Source organism: Cryptomeria japonica, chromosome 10 (genome assembly GCF_030272615.1).
Source record: "Cryptomeria japonica chromosome 10, Sugi_1.0, whole genome shotgun sequence".
NCBI classification, from domain to species: Eukaryota; Viridiplantae; Streptophyta; class Pinopsida; order Cupressales; family Cupressaceae; genus Cryptomeria; species Cryptomeria japonica.
The window spans coordinates 525,993,254-526,020,090 of record NC_081414.1 but is presented as its reverse complement, the minus strand read 5'-3'; positions in this window follow the sequence as shown (position 1 = coordinate 526,020,090).

Genomic DNA, 26,837 nt, shown 5'->3' with positions numbered 1-26,837 from the left:
AGGCTATGTAAGATTATGATGCACCATGTCTAGTGAAAGATAAAGGATCTATAACACTTCTTGACAATGCTAAATGTGATGATGTATACTAGGTTGAAGGTTTGAAATACAATTTGTTGAGTGTAGCATAGCTAAACAATACAGGATACCGAATAGAATTTCAGAAAGGAATTGTCAAAGTTCATGACAAGCATGGAAAGTTAGCTACTACCGGGACAAAAACAAAAGGCAATACATTTCATCTTGACTCAACTCGGAACAAGTGTCTTTATGCAAAGATAGATGATACCTGGTTATGGCATAAAAGGTTTTGTCATGTAAATTTTGATAATCTGGTCAAAATAAGTAAGAAGCATCGAGTAAGAGGTCTACCGAGTCTGGAAAAACCTGAGAATGCTATGTGCCGAGGATGCCATATGGGTAAGATGACAAGATCAAGCTTTACAAGTAAGTCCTACACTTCTAAAGGAATTTTAGATCTAGTACACACTGATCTTTGTGGTCCCATGAAAGTTCAAAGTTATTATGGTGATAAATATTTCATATTATTTGTGGATGATTACTCAAGGATGATGTCAGTTATGTTTTTAAAAGAAAAATCAGAAGCTTTTCAAATGTTTAAATGGTACAAGGCAAGAGTTGAAAATGAAACAGAAAGACAACTGAAATGTCTTAGATCTGATAAAGGAGGAGAGTTCACTTCTGATGAATTTAACTTATTTTGCAATGATCATGGTATAAAAAGGCAAGTATCTACACCGAGAACACCTCAGAAAAATGGGATAGCCGGGAGAATAAACAGATCAATTGTGGATTGTGCCAGAACCCTGATGATAGAAAAGAAGGTACCTCAAACATTTTGGACAGAAGGAATCAGCACTATAGTTTACACCCTGAACTGAGTTCAACTGAAGAAAGGAACTATGAAGACACCATATGAGATCTGGTATGACAAGAAACCTAATGTAAGTTATTTTAAAATCTTTGGAAGTAGATGTTATGTTCACAAAGATGACAGAAATAGAAAGTTTGATCAAAAAAGTGAAGAAGGAACATTTCTTGGTTATTCTTCTAGAAGTAAAGCATTTAAATGTCTGATCAAATCATCTAACAAAATAGTGGAAAGTGCAAATGTGAAGATTGATGAATTTGCAGAAAGAAATGATGAAGGAAATTCCAAAGAACCAGAAGATTATGAAGAATTTGTTTATGTTCAACCAAGAAGTCCTACCGAGAAAGTTGCTGAAGAAATTGAAGAGAATATCCAGTTACCAAGTGATGAAGAAGATCATACAGAGCCTACCGAGCCTATATTAGCCAAATATGTCAGAAGACATCATGCATCAAGTCAGATTATAGGAGATAAGGATGATCCAGTGATGACAAGGAACAAACTGAGGCAGAACACATGTCTGATAGCTGAATTTGAACCGAGAATAGTAAAAGAGGCATTTAACAGTGAAGATTGGGTAAATACTATGACAGAAGAGATTTATCAAATCAAGAAGAATGACACATGGACACTGATCCCAAGACCGAAGGACAAAAATGTAATCGGTACAAAGTGGATTTTCAAAAACAAGCTAAATGAAAAAGGTGAAGTCATTTGAAACAAAGCAAGACTACTTTGCAAAGGTTATGCTCAAGAAGAAGGAATAGATTATGGTGAGACCTTTGCACCTATGGCTAGACTTGAGGGAATAAGAACATTGTTGGCATATGTTGCTTTAAAAAATTTCAAGGTATATCAAATGGATGTTAAATCTACATTTTTGAATGGTATACTAGAAAAAGAAGTTTATATAGAACAACCTGAAGGATTTGTTGAAGACAAGAGTAAAGATCAGGTATGTAAACTAAACAAAGCTTTATATGGTCTGAAACAAGCACCTAGAGCATGGTATGAGAGACTGCACTCTTATTTAATCAAGATTGGTTTTATAAGGACAAGTGAAAATAGCAACATGTACATGAAGAATGATGAGAACAATGGAATACTGATCTCAGCCATATTTGTTGATGATATTATTTTTTGTGGTAATGACTCCTTATGCAAGAACTTTGGAAATGAAATGTGCAAAGAATTTGAGATGTCACTAATCGGTGAGATAAAATATTTTATAGGTTTACAGATACTGCAAATGAAAGATGAGATTTTCATTACTCAATCCAAGTACATAAAGGAAATCTTGAAGAAATTTGGAATGGAGGATTCTAAACCAGTAAATGCTCCTATGACTACTAACTGTAAACTATCAAAGAATGATGAATCTACATCTGTTGATGAGACACTTTATCGATCTATGATTGGGAAATTGCAATATATTGTGCATAGTAGACCGGATATAGCACATGCAGTCGGTATTGTTGCAAGATTTTCTGTAGATCCCAAGGAAACCCATATGACAACAATCAAGAGAATTTTTAGATACCTGAGAGGCACTGAAGATTATGGCTTAGTATATGAAAAGAGAAATGATTTTGATTTAAAAGTTTATACTGATGCTGATTGGGCAGGCAACATTGATGACAGGAAAAGCACAAGTGGTGGAGTTTTCTTTTAAGGAGAAAGACTGGTGAGTTGGCTTAGCAAGAAACAAGGATGTATTTCACAGTCAACAGCAAAAGTTGAATATGTTGCTGCAGCATTGAATTGTACCAATATAGCATGGATCAAACAACTATTGGAAGGTATAAATGAGAAAGCTACCGAGCCAATAACTATATTTTGTGATAATACTAGTGCCATTAACATTTCAAAGAATCCAGTAATGCACTCTAAGACAAAGCATATATCTATAAAGTATCATTATCTCAGAGAAGAAGTTCAAGAGAAGAAAGTTGTGCTGGAATATATCAGTTCAAAGGAGCAATTAGCAGACATCTTCACAAAGCCATTGCCAAGGGACACTTTTGAGTATCTCATAAGCAAGTTAGGGGTCCTACCCCTATCTTCTACTCACTGACAGAGTTCAGTGAAAGCATCAATTCGATGAATCTACAGAATATTATGTTTGGATTGATGCTGCTTTACGCACTTTAGAAGGTTTTCTAACGGTGTGTAGGAAATAGTGAATAGAGACAAGTTGCTCTGACCGAGACTAAGATGATACACAACAAGGCAAATCACTTCACAGAGGAAGAAATCATGATTTAGTTCTTTTACTTTTTGGCATTGTTGTCAAAGGGGGAGAAGACTAAATGGTAAAATCCTAAATGAAGAAGTTAACAGAAGTCTAATGACAGGGGGAGAAGAATACAAAAGGGAGAAGACTTCAGAAGATTTTAACAACTCAAGGATAACAGGAGAAGTCTAACAGCAATCTGAATCTGAATCAATTTGAATATCTTGTTGGTATTACCATTTAATTGTTGGTTTTGCCATCAATGCCAAAGGGGGAAATTGTTGGCATTTCAGTAGAAAGGAAGATTGTTGATATTCATTGAGGATATTGAGAAGGTTGTTGAAGATTATTGATATAACTGAAGAAGGATGATAACTATCTTTATAACATTATTTTGTCACTAATATCAAGAAATTGATTTTCTAATTCGGTATGATGCCATATCTTGAGAAGATTGATTTGAAGAGAATTAAGATGTCGGTAAAAGACACAGAAAGAATGTGATGAATAAGAGGAGGAATAAGATATTCAATGGGCAACTATTACCGAGTTAGACAATGATGAGATCGTGATATTTAGATTATTTTGATATCCTACAAATGTTGTTGATTGTAAGGTTAATACTATACTATGCAACCGAGCAAAGAACCCAGTCGGTAAACCCTAAGGTTATCGATATCGGTTAATGAAGGCGGAATGTCTACCGAGTAAAGTTTAGTATTTACCGTGTTGCAACCGAGTTATGACAGATCGTATTGGATGGATAAAAGCATTATTTAATGAAGGACAATGATTAGATGGAGATGTATACATGATTGGTATGTCATGCATGAAGTTTGTTAAGGATCTATGGCAAAGGAAAATCGACAGGAAGATCTACAACGCAAATTGAACCGCAATAACCTTATGCAAGTTCCAAGAAAGGAATGCAAGTCCCTAGGCGAGGTAAAACGTTTTCAGATCGAAAGGATACATTGAACCTGGTCAAGTTTGAAGATCTGATGGCTATGATTGATCATGGGAAATGTGATCAAGGAGATTAAGCAATTAGCAATTATTTATAAATAAGGAATTGTTGATAAACAATGTATGCGAGCAAGTGTAAGCACAGGGATGCTACATAGTGATTACCGAGCACAAAAGCTTGAAGACCTGTTTGAATAACAGAGTAGAGAGCCCAGCAGAGGGACAAGATAAGTCCTATGACTAGATTGTTTTGAGCAAATAAGAATCTGCTTTAGCGTTTTAGATGTGAAGTTGCAGATATATTTTTATTACTGTTATTGTGTAAGTGACAGAAAATCTCTTAACCAAGTGGACTTAACAGTCTTATTTGTAAACCCTCTAGCAAGGTGACATTCTAAATGAGTGTTTGAAATCCTTTGACAAGGTCACTTTTAACAAAGTGAAGATCTTGACAGATCTAAGGGAAATCCCTTAACCGGGTCACATCTAGCAATGTGTTTGTAATCTTTAACAGGATTTGCTTTTAACCGAGCATACTCTAGAAGAGTATATTTCTTAGTGGGTCCGAAATCCCATAGTGGTTTTTCCCTATTTGGGTTTCCACGTTAAATCTGGTGTTATATGTGTTATGATGATTATGTGTTTATGAGTTAGCATGTTTAACAGTTTTTGGTTACATTGTTGAAGTATAAGTTACCGAGGTTGAATCTGTTGATTTTATGGAAGATTAAGTTTGTATGATTCAACCCCCCCCCTCTCATCTTGTTAGCTATTGGCATCTATACTTCACATTTAGTATTAGAACTTACATTGTCAAACCTTGGTTATTTGGATGGATGTAGGTTTGGATACTCTTTTGGTGTTGGTTGTGTCATCATGTATTCAGGGTGGTCCAGAATGCTTTTGGTGTCCTCTGAATATGTTCTTATTTGCATTGCAGTTCAGTGGATCATGTGAATTTGGTCTGGATATGCGATGGAAGATGTGTTAAGATGTTTATTTGAGCCTCACCTTGGTGTGTGGAGATTCACATGGAGTATTTTGCATTGGAAGTGGTTATGTGACTGACTGGTTGATTATGTATATACTTTATAATTGGTAACATATTTGAAGAATGTGTTGGCATGTTCAGACCATTGAACTAATCATGGAAGGATGTGTTATAAAAAAATTTGGTTCTCTCTTTCTCCTGGAGTGGACCAATCTAAGTAATTTAGGTCCAAGTGTCTTATTTTGTGTAATATTACTTATTTTGTTTTGGCCAACCCTCAACTAAGTTTTTCAATGTTGTACCTCATATTTAAGTTGTGTAGATGGATGAATTGAGTGTGAATGAGAATTGAATTGTGTGAGAAGTGTATGCAAATGATTTTGCAAGCAGATTTGAGTTTGTTGTGATGACAAAGTTAGTTTGAGAAGAGCTTTGAATTTGATATATTCTGCAAGGCATTATGCTATGACAATCAAGATTATCATAGATGTTTGTCATATTATTGGTCACTTGATTGTTGTTCAAGGACAATTACATGATTAGTAGAATCCTTCTCAATTTCAGTTTAGCTATTTCATTAGTTGTTGATTGACAGGAGAATCCTTTGACAAAAGTTTGTATCTTGTCCTAAAGAACTGTTCTCCAGTTGTACAAGTCCTCTTTGTATCTTGCCTAAGGTAGAGCACCTTAGTTCTGCAAGTCCTTCAGGTGTTGGTGCTCCTTGGCTGCAAGCCTAAAATGTTGTAAACATTGTTATTTATATTGTGAGTTAGATTCTCACTGTGGTTTTTCCTTGTTGGGTTTTCCATGTAAATTTGATGTTCATGTGTTTATGTGTCTATGCTTGATGTGCTAATGATTAAAGTATTGTTGTTAAATAAGTTGATTAATAATTGCTTTTAAAGTTCTAGAATGATTCACCCCCCTCTCAGTCTTGTTGGGTGTTCAACAAGGATGCGGTTAGAGCTGGCGATAGTGAGACAACGACAACAAAAGTGTAGGGTGGCTCCATGGGGAAGAGCATCCTCACACATGTTTGAGAACCCTTGGTCAAAGAGTGAGGTGGAGACTTGAAAATGACTTGTGCATGCAATTCATATAAGAGGGGTGTCACATGTGGACCTAGAGGTAGGTGAGATGAATTAAAAATTAGGGGAAAATGATAATGAAGATTAGTCTTTGGTCAATCAGCTTAATGAGGAGAGTTAGTTGAAAGACTTGTAGGAATCTAGAATGATAATTAATTAATATAAAATTAATTAACTAATGTGATTTAGAAGAATCAATTAATGAATGGGCTAAGGTGTACTTCAATTTATTAAGATAAATCAAACCTTGGTCAAGAAGAAATATAATTAATAAATTAATTATATTGGATGGGAGCATAATTAATTAAATAAACTTTTATTAATTATTTAAAAAGACTAAAGAGGCTAACGTAATTAATAGAAATTAATTATGCTACAGGGGAATTAATTGAATAAAATTTAATTAATTTTTAGGCGTCGACAAAAACATCTAGAGAAAATTAGGCCGCGAAGTCCTTTGGAGTCTATCAATAAGGTGCCCATTTTGAGGACTTTGCAATGCGAAAAGAATTTGACCGTCCAATATTCCAAAAGACGTATCAAATTTCATCTTTTTGCTCTGAATTTTATATATTTTTTTCTCTTTTTTGTTTTGGACTCCCATCAATTACTTTGTAAATTTCATAATTTTTCTCCTTGCATTTATTTTATTGAATAGTGGCTAGCTTTGGCAAATTCCTTGATGATTCCTTTGATGCCAAAATAGTTATACCTTGTTGAATACCATTGAAGGAGATAAAAGCACTGCCTTGAGCATGACTATTGTCTAGCATGTCCTTAATCCTCCTTCCCTTTTTAACCTACTCATCCTAGATTTTACAAGCTTTGATTCCAATTATTAAGTAATTAGACCATTTGAGAACCCATAAATTATACACACACACAAGAATTTAACATGGTTTATCAATTTGCCTAAATCCACGGGAAAATGGGACATTAATCATTATTATTCATTATTGTTGCATACATAAAGTTTTATCCTCATATATATACAATAGTCTTCAAGGGAAGATGAAGGGACAAAGAAGGGGTGATGAAATGAATAGTCAAACTTCACATCCAACACATTCTACATCTTTGGTTCTATAATTCTGACAAAATTCCTCTATCTTTTGTGTTTCAATGGGTACTCAATGTTGTTTCAAAGATCTTCTTGTGGTTTATGCAATAAGGGGTAGCTAGGTAATGGTTGTGAAGTAGTTATGATATCTTATTTCTCTTTTAAATTATCAAGAGTCAAGAAGGTTAGGATTTTAAAAAATGAGAACACCCTAGCATTAAAGAAGGTTAGGTTTTTTGAAAGTGAGAGCACCCTAGCATTAAAAAAGGTTAGGATTTTTTAAAGTTAAAGCACCCTAGCACTAAAAAAGGTTGGGATTTTTTAAAGTGATATCACTCTAGATCTAAATAAGGTTAGGATTTTTAAATGTGAGAGCACTCTAGCATTAAATAAGGTTAGGATTTTTTAAAGTGAAAGCACCCTAGAATTAAAGAAGGTTAGGATTTTTTTAAAGAAAACACTCCAACATTAAAGAAGGTTAGGATTTTTGAAAGTGAAAGAACCCTAACATTAAAGAAGAAAGTGCACATCTAAGGTTTGAATCCTAACCTAGTATGGTTAGTAAGCCCTTTAAATACTTGGTTAAAAAAATTCATTTGATGAAAAATTCATGCATTTGAATTATTTGTGCATGCTCACAAACAAACCTCTTGATCAACCTTTGACACTAAAGAGAGAAAATGCACATAACTTTTGGCTGCTAAATATTTCATCACAAAATTCTACCAAGTTGATAAAGATATCATTGTGAGCAGAACCCAAATAAATAATTCCACTTCAATTGAATAATACCTTTGATTTAATTGTTTCATGATTTAAATGATAAAAGATTAAAGTTTTAATGTCTTGCAAACCATGATGTGGGTTAACTTGAAACTAGCCAAACTGTCAAAGATGATACCAAAAAATCGGTACCAAACCATTTCACTCCAATTGCTCAAAACTTTAAATTTAATTATTTTTGTAAATCAGCTATAAAAAAGTCAACAATTTAATCTCTCTAATTGGAAAGTGTAATGTCCTAAAACTTGCCACATTGGTTGAGATACCACCAAAAACATTCCATAAAAAGATTCTACATAACCTTTGATAGATCTTTAAATTTAATTATTTTTGTATTTTGTTTCTTCATCATGGCTGCTCCCAAGATCTTGATTGAGATGAAGGACAAATCTTCTTCAACTGAGAATGCCTTTCAGTAGAAATTCAATTACCTATGACCCTCCAAATATTGATGAAGGTAATAATTGTTGGGAAATAAGGTGTTGTACACCTTGCATAATAATGTTATAATTGTAATATTTATTTATTATGTGAGTTTCCCATGGACATGTAATTGTAATATTTTATTTATTTGATGTTGCACATGTATGTGTAACATGTAGAGATTCTTTTGGAATATTCTTGAGGCCACTTGATGAGTTGTATTGTAACATTGGGATATTATATTATAATTATTTAATATTGGGAAAGATATTTAATAAGAGAAAACATAGTACCCAATATTAAATATGGGGTCATGGGTAGTTGTGATGTTAGAAATTAGGGTCTAAGGATACTAATCATTATAAACAAGATTATAAAGTAAATGAAATATGAAACATACATGCAAAATGTACACATTACACAAGATATACATGGGGAAAACCCTTTTGGGTAAAAAACCCCATAAAGCATCATTTAATTAAAACACTTACAAATATAGTCTATAATAAAATAGACATGAACCTGGGGACACTCCTCCAATACTTCCACATGGCCAATAATATCTCATATGCATAGTGATACAGCTCACCATAAATCTCCAAATTCACACACCTCTCAAATGAGAGAGAACCTCCTTAAATATAGGAGGAAGGGTGACTTCACTAGTCACACCTTTTCAATAACCCCCACTCATAAATAATTAATAATCTAATAGTTATTAGATCATAACTATTTCAAATGGGATATGCTTATAAAGCATATAATATATAAGGTTTTATAACCTTATATTAGAACATTATATATAAATGTTATAAGGATGTGATCCCTAATAACATTATGTTCTAACACTCCCCCTTAATGTTAATAGGGGATCACATGTCAATTTCCATAGAAGAAAAAATGAAGCACCCCAGTAACGTAGGTCTTCTTTGATAGTGATAAATAGGGACACAAATATATGCCAACATGAAGATCATGCATTCGGACCACATGAAAGTCATCTTGTCATAATTTATAATCCCAGTGTTTTAAAAATGATGTTGTGAGGTCTTAAAAATTATATTGGAGCCGCGGTCTCCTCAAATTAGCCTCTCCCTAGGTTCATTACATAGTGCCCGTAGGTCTTTTTACAATGCTTTTACAAGTGGAAGATTTACAAGGAGAAGAATTTACAATATGCCCGTAGGACTTAAAAAAATCTGCCCGTAGGTCTTATGATAATGTGCGCGCCCGTAGGACTTAAAAATAAAAGGATTTAGCCACTAGGTGGTGTCATTGACATGCACACTCCCCCTCAATGGCATCACCTAAGGCCAAGCATTATTTGAATTTGGAGCATATAATGCCTAAAGGTCTTATGCCTATTAGGTCTTAAATCTAGGATTTAGTCACTAGGTGGTGTCATGTACACTCCCCCTTAATGGCATCACCTCAAAGCCAATCGCTGCATAGAGGATTTAAAAGTGATGGCTAAAATTATAATATATAGTATGTGCCCATGATCTTCAAAGTGTCTTTATTATAGAATGATTTCACTTGAGTGAGGTGCTCATGATCTTCAAGGTGCCTTTATTATAGAATGCTTTCACTTGAGTGAGGTGCCCATGATCTTCAATGTTCATTTTGATCTTTAGAAATGATATTCTCTAGAAAGAGTAAAGTAACTTCAAGTAATATGGTACTTTCATATGTATCCAAATGGAATTCTTCAATAAATCTTCAAGGCCATATTGATTCTTCAAGAGCTACATTCATATTTTGTCCATTTGATTCAAAGACACATAGAAGATAGTCTTCTTATTAAAGTATTGCACCATCCATGTAATAGCACTTGCACCATATGTTTTGAAGGCATAACCTCACCATAGAAGAAACAATATAGTTAGTAACTTAGTAATCAACTTCATTTTTGGTGCAAAGAAAGAACATAATATTATTTTTTTTGTCATTTGCCAAAGATCATATAATATTCCTTATAAATATAAAATACAGCCCAATGATTGGTAGAAAGGAGATCAACATATATTTTCATGGGAATAGGAATAATAATTTTTTGTCTTGTTTAAAATACAAAAATAGACATGCTACTACATATAGTAATGATCCATAAAAAAATTAGGCAACGAGTGAGCTATCCTTTCTAGGTTTGCTCCCCAGACAGTTTATAAGGGCAATAGTCACGCATTATAAATAGTATGATTGAAAAAAATGGATCAAATATAGAATAGAATAACAAATCACTTGGATCTCCAAAAAAGGATGCTAATGAGAAATTTTTAAATTTACTTATGCATATTTACTAGCTTGTACATTTCATAAAAAAATATTTTACCCTACATTTATAGATAGATAGATGATTTCTTGTTTATCATTGTGATAGTTTGATATCAAGGAATTTGCTTATCAAACATACTATAATCAAGAATATTCTTAATGTTAACATAAGTCATATCCTCCATCAAATACCTATAAAAATTAAATTTGAGATAAATCATGATGTTCCTTCCTTTATTCTTACTAGTTCACATGTGACTTTTTGTGATGCACTTAAAGGACTAATATAAATAATAACAGGTACTATGGGAGGGTCACATGAAAATATGAACTAAGATTAGATGAATCAACTGTATTAAAAATTCATATGGAAGGATCAACACCATTAGTTATGAAGTGCTCGTTTATTTGTTCATGTCTCACTAACAAGTTATTTATAAAAGATAGCATAAAATGACAAAAGAGACATTACTACATCCACTCATACTAAATGACTATCAAAGATATTATAAGGAAGAGTTATAAGGGAATTATGAAATATCAACACTTATAATGGATGATCTAAGTCTACACCATCTCTTATAACATTGTGAAACAAACCCCATTAAGACTATTCTTCATATATATACCTAATCTTCCATGAAATCAAATTATTTATTTTGTGCATATCCAGCTATCATTGTAGTCTTAATCTAGTTGACTTGAATTATTTCAAACAGTTCACTTCCCTTGTGCATTTTTAAAAATAAAATAAAATGTAGATTTAATGTTTGCACTAATGAAGCATTTCCATAAAAAGCTTTTACATGTTTATTCATAAAGTACATATGACTCTCTATGACGTGTCTAACTTATAGATAAAAAGATCGTGCTTTCACATGGCACATTAAGAGTTACATCTCTTTGCTTCCAAGTGAGTCATTTTTTCCAAAGATATCATATTCGGTCCATCTTGAAGTGTTAAAAGTGTCCATGTAAGGGTTAGAGTCATTTATGTCAAAAATACAAAAAATACAAAAATTGTAAAAATTGTAAAGTTGCAACATTACCAAAAAGTGCAACAAAAGTGTAAAAATGAAATCCATTGGTCATGAGGTGGTTAGAGTAGATATAAAGGAGTTGTAAATGGTTTATAAAACCATGTTTGGTCAAAATCAAGAGGGTAGATCAGTTTGGAGGATTTGACAAAGATTATCAATCAAACCCTCAATCTGTCATGAGTTTTTAAGGAATATGTGGCTATCATAGGTCCATGGAGGATCCCATTTGGTGCAATTTTTATATGTAGAAGTTATTTAATGATATATTAATGAAATATATTTCAGATGAATCATTTATTATGCATTTTTGTGGAGTATTTGGCAAGATATGTTTATCTTTACAATAATTGTCAAAACCCTACCAAGGGTTACCCAGTTTTGGGAAAATGATCATAACTTTTGATTTAACCGTTGGATCTGGCTCAAATTTTGAGATGAATTGTATAACTTAGTATTATAAATTATGACCGAAGCGATTGTATTTAAAATCAATATTTTAAATGTTATTGATGACTGTTTGTTACAGTTCATGGTGAAAGGCAGATTGGTGAAGGCAACAACAGTCCGGTTGCAACATTTGGTGTGGTCACATGAGTAATAGTAATGAAGAAAGGATATATTTTTTGGAAATTTATTTTAATCTTCTTTCCATTTATTTTTGTCTTACTTAATTTGGTTAAGAATTGAATTTTGTGTGGTTATTTTGGTGAAAATAGTTTTTAAAGGATGAAACCCTGAACTAGGGTATTCCATGGCAATAAAGAATTTGTTCTCTCATGTTATGGTGAATATTATGATCTTAAATATTTAATGAAGGTTTTTAGGGATGTAATATAACCTTTGAAATTGGTTTGGAGTTGAGAAGAATGTTTCATCCTTTTATATGCCTCTTGATTCAAGTTTAAAGTCTACCCTTGAATGAAGGTTTTATGGTTTGTGATAGATGCTCTGCATCAATGCTTTTTATGATAACTAGTTCAATATTAATTGATCATTGTGGTTGGCCCATAACAATGCACTATCAATATTAAAGAATAGTTACCCTTTCACAAAAGACACATCATTTAGATTTTGTATAGAGTTTTGACCTATTAAAGAGAACACATTTCTTAAAAAAAAGTATAAAATCAATAAGATTGATTGATACGTTTGAAAAAAAAAAACTATTTGATATATGGTAAATTCAATAATGGTTGTATTTATGTATTTATTTCCAGATGGTGTAATTCATTCTATGAGAATTTTCTTAATTGATTTAATGTCAAAAATCAATCATGTAAATATATTTTAATAAGAGAAGAAATTATGGGATGGATTTTTCTAAGGTTATTAGAATTTTTATCATGGAGATATAGTTAGATACATTATTGAATTGTATATATGCACTTGAGATCCTCTAGTCTTGTTAAAAAATAATCATAATTAACTAATATCATTTAAGTACCTAATAAGGTGAAAAAAAAATGCATTCTAATATTTCAAATGAATATGCACCTTTCACAACTCTTTAAAAGTATATGTTAAATTAATATGATGATACATGTAATTCAAAAAATAATTCAACATTTCCAAAATTGATGGAGGAAAGTAATAATTTAAATAAAACATTTGTCTAATAGTTTCAAATAAATAAATAAATTCTTGGAAAAAAATATTTACCTCTTGAAGTGCAATCCTAAACATGCTAACCCCCCCTTTTTTTTTTTTTGGAAAAAATCTCCTTATAATCATGCCACAGAACTAATACAATATATGATGCATCTAATCCTCAAAAAAATAGAAATGAACAATTATGTCACTTACTCATATTTGCCACATGGATTCTAGGAATTTTTATAAAGAGATTTTTCATCCAGTTCAACTTTTTTTTTAATATAACCTGTAAAAATGATTAGTATAGCCTAACCTGCTCTGATACCATGTTAGAAATTAGGGTCTAAGGATACTAATCATTATAAACAAGATTATAAAGTAAATGAAATATGAAACATACATGCAAAATGTACACATTACACAAGATATACATGGGGAAAACCCTTTCGGGTAAAAAACCCCATAAAGCATCATTTAATTAAAACACTTACAAATATAGTCTATAATAAAATAGACATGAACCTGGGGACACTCCTCCAATACTTCCACATGGCCAATAATACCTCATATGCATAGTGATACAACTCACCATAAAGCTCCAAATTCACACACCTCTCAAATGAGAGAGAACCTCCTTAAATATAGGAGGAAGGGTGACTTCACTAGTCACACCTTTTCAATAACCCCCACTCATAAATAATTAATAATCTAATAGTTATTAGATTATAATTATTTCAAATGGGATATGCTTATAAAGCATATAATATATAAGGTTTTATAACCTTATATTAGAACATTATATATAAATGTTATAAGGATGTGATCCCTAATAACATTATGTTCTAACATGTGAGGACATGGTTTTGCGGCACATGGTTTTACTTTACCACTAGTTGTTTTTCCAGTGAGCTTTTGTCTATAAAAGCAAGCACACGTTTAGTGGTTAAGATCGGCTAGTAGATTTGGACTGCCATTGTATTGAGTCCTTTGGATGATTACATTTGTGAAGCATGGCATGGGATGTGTAGATTCATGCTTGGACACATGGGAATGCATTGGAGGGTTTGATGGTTCAAAGGTATTCATTGTAACTCTATGTTGCTTTATGGCTAATTAATATGATGGGGTATGGATGCTTTTGAAGGTTGGGTTTTTCCCTCATGAGGGTTTTCCCAAGATATATCTTGTGTTATCTTGTGGCTTGTTTATTTTGATCTTTGCATTTTGGTGATTTCGTAAGCTTGTATGTGTTCTTTTCTCTCATGGGTTATGTAGGAAATAGATTATTTGTATGTGAATTTAAAGCATTATTTCCTAACAAGTGGTATCAGAGCTTTCATGGTTGATTTGAAGTTATAACCCTATCATGAGTGGAAGAGGTACAAAGTGGAAGCCATGGCTATGCATGAAAGGGTTAGGACAATACAAGGTATGGAACACACTTGTAGGTTGTTTTATTTAAGATTTGAGGGTTTTATGTTTTCTGTTATGATGGATTGTTTGCAGATTTGGGGTTTGGAGAATATTTGGTCAAAAGGGTTTCCTTTGGATGTGCATTTAAATGAGGGTTTTTGCGGATAGTTTTCAGAAATATCCTCTTGGACAAAAATGGTCCTCACCATTGGATCCAAGTTGGTTGAGAAATGAAAATTTATATAAAATATGTCCTAGTTTGGTCACAATTCAAAAAAAAGGCAAAAAAAATTAGTATCACGGCCTCGACGACCATTAAATAGTCTACAGAGAAAAAAAATAAAAAATAAAAAATTTCCCATCGGCAGAAATACCTTTAAAAAAAAAATTTAAAAATATATATGGTGGGGTCGGATTTTTTGAAAAGCGAATGAAAAAAAAAAATTATCTTGGTGGGAGGCAGGTCACCACCCCCACCCCCCACGTACTCGCAGGTTTCTACAAAGTACCTGCCAATGACATGCATTGTTGGCAAGTACTACTAGTAGTACATGTCATTGGCAGACCCTTGGCAACCCGCATGGCCGGTGGGTGCCGACGTGGTTGGGCCCTCAGATTGTGGATCCCTTCCACCAACCTCGCCTAATGAGCGTTAAACAAAATTTTAACCACCATTTCAAAATTTAAACTACCAAATAAAATTATTAAATGGTTTTCAAAGTTTATAAAATGCAATTAAATCCGCCCTAATAAATAAACCAAAATGGATAAGATTTTGGATCTTGAGTATTGGAAAATCCACAAATTATTTCCATAAAAGGAAATGGGTTGATTTTATTCAACGGAGCATAACTTTCATCCAAGGAGTCCATTTTTTGACTTCTTATACTCGATGGAAATTTGATTCTGAGCACTACAGTTTGGTATAGGTTTGGCTCCTTGATTTTGCAGTTTTGATATGTTTTGGGGGCCTAGAAATCAAATATTCTCCTTTTCACAGTTTTGGTCATAACTTTTGCATACGAATTCAAATTTTCGATTTTGAAAAGGTGTTGGAGAGCATGCTCAATCTACTACAGTATGGTGTTGTTATTTTATCAATCTGTTGAGTATGAATAGGTGTATACTTGTTTGATCACTTGTAGGTACTTGAGATTCTGGGTGTGAGTGGGAGTGCATCTAGACGAGTCAAGAGGCGTAACCTTGAGGGAGTACATGTTTTTATGAGATATTTATGATGCTACTATTGATTATCAGATTTGGTGCTCCTTGGTATAGGTTTCTAGGTGTTTTTCAAAGTTGGACTTTGATGGTGCTAGGTACACAAGTTGTTCTCAATTTGAGGACATGATTTGGACATTGTTTGAGACTTGGAGTTTCATGTGGATGATAGTTGAGTGCAGGTGCAGTGTTGGTGATGATTATGGTGTCATGGGTATGTAGGTAAATGTTTTGCATTGACACAACATAGTCATGTTTGTGGTGATTCGGTGGTGATTTGGTTTGATGTTAGGAGGTTGTTCTTATCTCCTTGATGCATATTTGGTTCCTTGACTATGGTACTTGGTTGTGGATATGTTTGGCAAATCAGATCGAACACTGATTTGGTGTTTGAGTCATTGTGGTCTACATGATTATTCTCTTTGATATCTCAGTTTGTAGTTTGCTAATGTGATAATGAGTTTGCATATTTTAGTGTTTGACCTACGAGTTATGCAGTTGTGTGGGTTGATCACCTATTTAGTTGCAATAGGGTGGCTCAGATGTAGACTGCCTATATCCACCAAGTTTGATTCATTGTGGTGTATACTTGTTAGTTGACCTTTTTTGTGGTCATTAGTGCATTGGTATGTTTTTTTTGAGATGAGAGGATGGATGATGTTGGTACATGGTGTTGTGTGAAAAAAATTTAAACTAGGGAAGTTCACAAAATTGTGGTTTCAACTAGAGTGTGTGAGATTGAATCTCTCCTAATTGTAAGGGAAGACTCCCCCTTTACTTACTACTTTCTCTATTTAAAATACAAATTTAACTATGAATCCTATTCTAAACTTGGGCAGTACATCATCCTTTTGTCTCTTTAGAATAGATGCTATTCTCTCCTCTTTTTTTAGAAAAGAATTTACAATGCAGAGCAGTGATGATTAATATATCTCTGAAATTACAAAAAAAAATAACTTAGAGCATGTGAATGAAAAATAACAATAAAAAAGCAAAGTTTTTGTGAAGGCTCAAAGTCCCCTATTGCTTCTCCAAGATGAAAAAACAATGTTCAAGCTCAAAGCCTTGTAATCACTATAATCCTATCAACCTTCTTCAAATAACTTCTATAAGCCATAGTGTGTACTAAGATAACAAAGAAAAGCACAAAGTCTCTATCTTGATATCCTATTACAATTTTGATAATATTTTCTTGAAAATAACAAAATGAAGCTCAAAGTCTTCAAATCACCACCTCCTTACCAAGATAATGAAGCAAAGCACAAAGTCTTCAAAATGTTATCTTATTACAATTCAACTAACTTTTTCTCAAAATAATAAGATGAAGCTCAAAGTCTTCAAATTGTTACCTTTTACACTAATTACTTTTTTAATCTAACAAGAGCTTAAATGTAACACAAAGTTTGCAAGCCAACAGTTATTCTACTCTTTAATATATTCTCAACACAATGCTTTTATTTGATCACAATAAGATTTTATCACAAGAATGACGTAAGAACACTCTCACCATAAATCACAGTGAATCCAACACAAATTCTAAATGCCAAAGTTGTCTTCTTATTTGATAAAATTTGTAAAACAACAATATGAACTCAAAGTTTCACTTTTGCTCTTCACTTCGGTAGAGTTTCATTGCATAAGATTAAATATTACAAAGAGATAAAATTTACAATGAGCACCCTCATATATGTATAGGTGAGGTGCAATGAGATAATCTAGGAAAAATATGACTAAATCAAAGAAGAGTCATATTTGACTTAGAACTTGTGCACATTCTAGATGCAAAAGTGTGTATACAAAATGACATTGGAAGTGTCGATTGAGATTACAAAATGACACTAGATTAGAGATGCATAAAAATGACTAAGTGTCTGGAGCCTCATCTTGTTTCCAAAATTCTTCACCAATAAAGTCTTCATGTCCTTGCTTGGTATGGCTTGTGATGTCTTGAAATGGAGTTGCAGGAATGGATTTGAAGAATTTCCGAAGTTAGACAAAAAAGACCAAAAATTGCCAATTGGGGTTTAAGAAGTGCATTATGGACTTATAAGTCTAATTTGCACTTGAGAGACTCAAAAATATAAAATGGTGTAAATTGGGCTTGAATGTCCAATTGGCACCTAGGGAAGATAAACAATACTAAATGGTGTCAATTGGGCTTATAAGCCCTATTTACACCTCGCTCAAAGCAAAGGAAAGGAAAACTGCATTTTGGTGTATGTCGAGGTTATAACCCCAATATGCATCATGGGAAGGAACCATGATGTATGGTGGGGTTATACCCCCGACATGCACCATGTGAAAGAACTTGGGAATATCGCAAAATAAAACAATGTGAGTCGAGGTTATACCCTTGACATACACCATGAAGGGGAGACTTGGTGCGGATCGGGGTTGTAATCCTGATATACACCATTTTGCTTCTGTATGAACGTTGTTGTAAGGTGGGGTTACAACCCTGACTTACACCCAAAGGGAAGGGCTTGGTGTAAGTCAGGGTCGTAACCCCACCTTGCACTAGAAACAGGTTTGACAAATTTTAGGCCTTAGGTGTAGTTCAGGTTTATAAACCTAACCTACACCTAACATGAGTTTTTACATGGATATGAAGTGGTGTAAATTGGGGTTATAAACCTGATTTGCATTGGACCTTAAAATTTTCGAAGGGAAGTGTAATTCGGGTTTGTAACCCCGATTTACACTTGTGTGCACAAAAGAGGTGTAATTTGGATTTGTGAACCCGATTTACACCAAAACACAAAAACTAACTTAAAAGACCCAAAAAAGGACTAGAACCTTTGAATCAAGAATTGAGGGTCCTAAATCACACCAGAGGGAGAATGAAGACTACCTCGAAAAGAATGCTTAGAGCACATGGAATACAAATTAGACAAAATTTGTAGGGGTTTTCCTATTTTTGTGACATAGCCAAAAACAAGGACAACACATGGATGGTTGGCATTGGGACTTGTAGCATGTAGTTTATCACAATGTCATGATAGCTTGGTTATTCATTGGTTACACTTTTAGTGGGAGATTTTGACAAAGATGTATTGGTGGTGTAGGATTGATTCTTGATTGGTGGTTTTATTGGCGGTTGTATGTATCTCCTTGGCTTGGAGTTCACGGTTGCACTTGATGTTATTGACTTTTGAGTTGTATGTGTGTAGACCTAGATGTTCTTCATTTAGGAGATGGTTGCCATGATGCCATGTGTAACTCGGTATCATAGTTCAGTAGGAGTTGTTGGTAATGATGTGTATTCACCATTCGATGGCGGATGATCTTCTTAGTGTGTAGACATTGGAGGAGCTCTTGATCTTGTTGTTGCAAAGGGTCTTTCACATTCACGGGTGCACTAGTAGGAGATGGTTATCTTAATGTTGATTTGAGATGGTTATAGGTGATATTTGGTTTAGAGTATGTTTGTTATTATGTCATGGTTTACTCTTGATTACCAGTTTAGAGTTTGGCATGATACATTTCTCTTGAGACCATGTTATGTTCACTTGGAGTATATGATCTTCATGATATTTGATAATGTGGACATCTTGGAGGACTCATGGAGCCCTTGGTTGAGGTGTGGTTTATGCTTTCATTTGACATGTTATCCTTTCTTGATAGGGTGGTTGGTATTATGTCATGATGCACTTTTGATTCTAGATTAGAGGTTTGGCATGATATGGTTATTTGATATGTTCATATGGAGCATGTTATCTCCTCGGAGGAGATGGTTAGATCATGTTGTCATGTTTATGTTCTTGATTTAGCTAGTTGGATCTTTAACATTGATCTTGGTTGGTTCTCTTTGTATTGAGTGTATGATCATTTGCTTGGTACTTCATGATGGTGTTTTTTTGCATTTGGAGTGTGGCATGGATTTATCAGTTACATGCGCTCATGGATACATGGAGATGTTGGTGATGCTAGTATTCTCTTGTGATTAGAGACATGTGTTGGGAAGGTTGGTTTTTTTAGCAGGAAGTCCAAGGAGCATTCACTTGGTATGGACTTGAGAGGAGATTGTTCTTAGTATGAGTCATGATGACTTGGATAGCTTGATGAGCATTCTCATTCCCCACTCTTTGTGTACTCGACAGTTTACTACTTAACATGTATTTCTCATTGTTTCCTTTCAAGTGCATTATGTTTATGCTTATCTTTCATAGATATGGATCTTGAGCTATGGAGATGTTTAGTTCTAGAGGATTCATTTTGAGAGATGTATAGCATTGGTTATCTCCTTGTGCATATGGTTTGATATTATGATATCAATATGAGGATGTTAGGAGATGGTTTAGTGGGCTAATTTCCTTCATTAGGGATTGTTATTATGAGTTTGATCTTATTGGTTATGAGAGGCTTACATACATGTTAGCATTACATGATACTTATGTTGGTTTGATATAAGAGATTGAACAAGGGTTTTAGGTGTTGGTTTGGCTTTTCTTTTGGGTGTTTTGGAGGAGATCATACTTGACACAACATTGCTTATTTGAGGTGTTGGTAGAAGTACAGGTCACGGTTTATAGGTTGCCTCTCTTCATTCTATGTATTCTCTCTTGTTTGGGGGGATGGTAACATATTGTGAGAGAGTATGCAACAGTTGAGTTGCATGTGTGGATCATTGTGATTGTTCCTGGTACTACATGTTTTGATTTACTTATCACACCTTGATATGAGCGGTTATTGGTAGACTTGATATGCTTTGAGCTTCATTTCAAATTCGGTATTACCCATGCATTGGGAGTTCCTAGATATGTATGTACTTCATTGACAGGTTTTGATACAGGGAGCTTGATTGTGGTTTATGGGTTGATAGGGTATTGGCATGAGCTTACTAATGTTCGTTATACCTAGGAGGTATGGATGGTTGGATGTATTGGCATGTGTTGTGGATGTCATTTATGATCATGTGGGTTTTTACTTTATGATATCAACTTGGAGCCTTTGTTATCACATTGGATTTTATGCTTGTGTTCATGGATTGATGCATCTTCACCTTGGCTTGTTCCTTTTCTTCCATAGGTGGCATGTTGGAGGATGAGAGGATTTCTTGCTTGAGATGGTGGTCACTTGGTTTTATTGTAGGTATCTTTTTGGAGAATGAGAGCATGTTGGAGATTCATGTGGTTACATGTATGGCTATGATGATGTATTTCATTGATTAACCCTTATGCAATGTATACAACAAGTGGGAGAATATTGGTAAATAAGGTGTTGTACACCTTACATAATAATGTTATAATTGTAATATTTATCTATTATGTGAGTTTCCCATGGACATGTAATTGTAATATTTTATTTATTTGATGTTGCACATGGATGTGTAACATGTAGAGATTCCTTTGGAATGTTCTTAGGGCCACTTGATGAGTTGTATTGTAACATTGGGATATTATATTGTAATTATTTAATATTGGGGAAAGATATTTAAAAAGAGAAAACTTAGTACCCAATATTAAATATGTGGTCATGGGTAGTTGTGAGCACGTAGTTTTGTGACACGTGGTTTTACTTTACCACTAGTTGTTTTTGTGTGAGATTTTGTCTATAAAAGAAAGCAAATGTTTAGTAGTTAAGGTTGGCTAGTGGTTTTGGGTTGTCATTGTATTGAGTCCTTTGGAGGATTGCATTTGAGAATCATGGCATTAGATGTGTGGATTCATGCACATGGGAATGCATTGGAGAGCTTGATGGTTCGAAGGTATTCATTGTAACTCTATGTTGCTTTATGGCTGATTAATATGATGGAGTATGGATGCTTTTGGAGGTTGGGTTTTTCCCTCATAAGGGTTTTCCCAGGATATATCTTGTATTATCTTGTGGCTTGTCTATTTTGATCTTTGCATTTTGGTGATTTCGTAAGCTTGTATATGTTCGTTTCTCTCATGGGTTATGTGGGAAATGGATTATTTGCATGTGGGTTTAAAGCATTATTTTCTAACAATAATGAGTATATAACACATGTGGAATTATCATTTCACAACTAGAATTGAATCAACAAATGTTTAATGCCTAACAACACTTATCGTTTTGATATAAAAAGTTTAAATTTTATCATATCAAAATGAGCCTAACAAGGTAGAATTTTCTTATAATAGTTCTATAAATAAGAGTATTGGTAAATCCCCATTCTAAATTGTATATGAGAGTAGTTCGACAAATGCTTATGAGTTGAGGAAGATAGACAAAGGAGAAAAGAGGAGTGTGGATGTGAAGAATTTGTAAAGCATGTGAAGAACTTACATGAAGAAGTAAGAAAGCACATTAGTAAGATCATTGTTTAGTACAAGACAAAGGCAAATCAAAAGTAGAAGCTCAAAAAATTCAATGTTGGTGATGAAGTTATGGTTAATATTGTTACCCCTAATTTTAAACTCTCATTTCACCCTCACTTCAAAGGTCGACTCTCAATTTCCTCCTTTGTCAAATTACACGTTTGTTAGCTAAGTCACATGTTTTCAAGTCTGGCCACCATGGTTCTAAAGTTCTAACAACTGTCGACTTCCCAAGCACCTAAGAAAAACTAGCATCGTCGGCTGTAAGCAATGTCAACATTCACAAAGTTGGATAGTCATAACTTTTTTGAATCATGGTAATAGTTCTAAAAGTTCCAAATATCCCTGATGAGACGACCATCTATTTTTTATAAATTCATGAAAGACACTTGAGTCAAAAATGAGGCAATCTTCGTGTCAGTTGTGTTCTGCAAGTTCCAGATCATTCTGACAGCTTTCTTTTCTACTTGGATATTTAGAACGTGGGGCTTTTGAGTGGAAGGGGCCAAAGACCAAGCAGCAAGTGTCTTTGACTTAGGATTAAATCATGTTCCTCTTATTACATCTCCAATTTCAAATTCAGTTTTAAACATTGGGTCCTCTTGCTTCCTAATCTGATCAATAATAAAAATAGATTGGATATCCCAGTCAGGCATCATAATCATACCAGTACTCTTAATCAATTGTCTTGCATGTTCCACAGATATTTGCTCCCTGTCAGGATCATATTCCTGCAGTGCCTTGATGATCTCTTGTTTCTTTTCTTCATTTGCTTCCTCTATGATCAGATTTTCTCTTAATTGTTTTCATTTCAATCTTGTCAAAAAACTTTTAAATTCATCTGACTTAATAAAGTCATCATCTTTCATGAACTCATTTGACAACATCACACGCTCATCAAAGCCTTGAGCAAGGACTTCGTTTGTTTCTCCCTGTTCTTCATTCTGCCTTGCTTCTCTGAGATGTGTCCTTATTTGATGAAAGTATTGTCCTTGTTCTATAACAATTTCTCTAGTAGGGTCTCTCCTCACAATTGTACCGACCTCATTGGTTTTTTATTTCTTTTCTGCTGGCACTCGGGTAGATTGAACTTCATCCCCACTCTTTACATCATCAGCAGACACAATAAGTGGTCTCTTGCCATGTGAAGAATGTCCATCTTGGGGGTCTTGCAGTTGCTGCTGAGCAGCCACTTCTGAATCTAGAATTTGAGGCATTTGTTCCATCAGAGTTTCATATAAACTCAACATTTTGTTAATCCTCTCCAGGTACAGGCTATCAGGGCAAAAACCTGAGAAACTAGGGTCAGCAGCCAACAATTCTGCTTCAACTCTCATCAAATTTTTCCATTTTCTTCTCCTTTCTTGTACTTCATCTTTTCTCAGCAAATTTCTAACCACATCTTCATCATCCAATGATTCATGGTCCTTTATTGTGGCCCAAGGTGTCATTTTTGGCATCGCAACTTTAATAAATTGTTCTAAATCACAGAATCTAGACACAACATTAACCAACCTATACTGTTTAAGGAAATTGTTTACTTCATCAAAGGAACTCCTACCAATGGTAAAATCAGACGCAACCCAAAGCCTAGGAAGAAGAGAACCCTTCCTGTGTTTATCAAGGTATTCTTTTTCAACTAGGGTCAATTGCTAGATAAATTCCATAAAAGCAATCCTAATTGGAACAAATTTTGGTAAAATATGGGGAGGCTGAGGACACCCATAGAGTCTCATCACAATAAAGATCAAAAAAATAAAAGTCCCCCCAGTTATGTGAAATAGACGAGTTTGGAACAAACTGGTATGGTCTCAAAACTCTCCTAACATTAATTGACAGGCGTTCCCTATTTATTCCTAGCATTTCCATAATTGGCGAAACAATCCAATTTTCAAAGAAAGGAAAGAAGAATGGGGAGAACTATTGTCCCAAACCTGGGTCCATCTTTGTATTGGCATTAAGACACCCAATTCTTCTTTGAAAAGCTCCAATTCTTTATCCATGAACTCAACATTATAGAACAAGATTAAATGCATCAGCAATTAATAATGCTTGAATGTAGGGTTGGGTGCACCACCACTCTGAATTTCAACTAGAGCATTATGAATATGTTCAACCACATAGCCCACATAATCGTAATCTTTGTTAACATCTGGGTGTTGAATGTCCATGGCCATAGTCAGTAATTCAGCTGACACTGTTGAATCTCCATCAAAACCCAACACTCTGCATAATCCATAGATTGTACAATGCATATAATGGTGGAAAGGTGTGATGCCAAATGGTGGTTCAATACTCTCTGGAATTATAACTGGCTTCCTATTCACCCTAGGCATGTATCTGGGCATTGCATGCTTCTTGATAACACCTTTGTATTTGTCATAATCCTCTGCAATCCGCTCCAAATCTATATTTGTACATGCAGCACCAGTAATCTGGAAAGCTTCAACAAAGCTAGCTCTGTTAATTGAAACTAGGGCAGATGGGTTATTTCTTCTAATTACCCTAGATACTGGGCAATAGCGTTTGGCCAACTCTTTGATCAAATCCACATCAACATACACATCTGGCACAATTAACTTTGCCATATTAAATCACAAGGGTTTGACATCGAGACACCCTTAACCCTATTTTTCAGAAATAATGAAACAGAGCAGAACCATTCATATTAAGCGTGGTAGGGTTTCTGCATTGGCTCCATAAATCTCTCCATGCCAAATGATTTGTATTCAAAGCAACGGAAGTCCCTGGCATCAAATCTACAAATTCTTCTTTGTATTTCTTAACCATCGTTTCCTCAGTGGCACTGGCCTTGGAACCTCCAGGTCCTCCTGCTCCACTTGTCATGGCCTTGGGCTTGGGCTTGGAACCTCCAATACCACTCGTCTCCTGGCTCATTTTAGCTACAGGAGAAAAACAACCAATTTTCTGAAATTTTTTCACACCCAACACTCTAAATTCTCCAACATTGTTGCAGAGCTCAATTCACTGAATTACCTCGAAGATAGAATGCATTGATGCAATTATACAAAACCTCGGCTCAATCATGCAATTTATGGTATTTACTATTTGGGCGTCATCACTTATATCAAGTCTCAAGTCTCATTAATTGCCACACTTGCATGAACTAGCTACTGTGGCATTAATTCAAACTTCAAACTGAAGTACTCGAGTGAAATTTGCATTCATGCCCTTCTATTTGATTGGCGATTGGCATTCAAAACTTTTACAAAACCTGGCAAACAAGTCCATGTGTTAGCGATTTAGTGACAATGCTACCAAATCCTCTTAATCGCAAGCTCGTAACCCCTTTTACGAATCCTCAAAGAATCTTGCAAGTGAGCGACAGCCGTTGATCTAACAAAACAACTTATTTCATCGCAAGCTCGCAACTAGAAACTTAACTTGACTTAAACCCTTGCGATCCTGCGACAACAAGACACTTAACCGCCTTCGCATGCTCACAACACTTTTTAACTTAAGACTTACAAACCCGCGAGCATGCGATGACCACAAAATCAGACCAAAACTTACCTATCGCCAGATCACAACTTAAAATGCTAAACAACTTCAAAACCTACGAGCAAGCAACTTAATCGCATCGCATGATCGCAAATTAAAATGACTTAACCGCGAACACCTTGCGACCTTGCGATAACATAAAATCACACCCAGTCGCAACCTCGCAACATAAAATGGTATTTGGGCGCCGTCACTTCTCTCAAGTCTCATTAACTGCCACACTTGCATGAACTAGCTAGTGTGGCATTAATTCAATTAAACTAATATAATGCATTAATGCAATTGTACAAATGTCAAAATCTCGGCTCGATCATGCAATTTATGGTATTTGGGCATCATCACTTCTCTCAAGTCTCATTAATTGCCACACTTGCATGAACTAGCTACTATGGCATTTGATTGGCGATTGCCATTTAAAACTTTTACAGAACCCGACAAACAAGTCCACGTGTCAATCCCCATCTTTAATCGCACACTCTCAATCGGTTATAACAATTAGGAAAGGAACCGGCGAGTTAGCGACAATGCTACCAAATCCTCTTAATCGCAAGCTCGCAACCCCTTTTATGAATCCTCAAAGAATCTTGTGAGTGAGCGACAGTCGTTGATCTTCATCAAGCCCTTCAGTCACAACCTCGCAACAACATTTGTAATATTCTTTCTTTACCTGCAAGCTAGCAACCACTGCAAATCTAACAAAATAACTTATTTCATCGCAAGCTCGCAACTCGAAACTTAACTTGACTTAAACCCTTGCGATCCCGCGACAACAAGGCACTTAACCACCATCGCATGCTCGCAACACTTTTTGACTTAAGACTTACAAACCCGCGAGCATGCGATGACCACAAAATCAGACCAAAACTTACCTGTCGCCAGATCGCAACTTAAAATGCTAAACAACTTCAAAACCTGCGAGCAAGCGACGAAACCAACTAAGCTACGATACCAACTACATCGCATGATCGCAAATTAAAATGACTTAACCACGAACACCTCACGACCATGTGACAACATAAAATCACACCCATTCACAACCTCGCAACATAAAATGGTC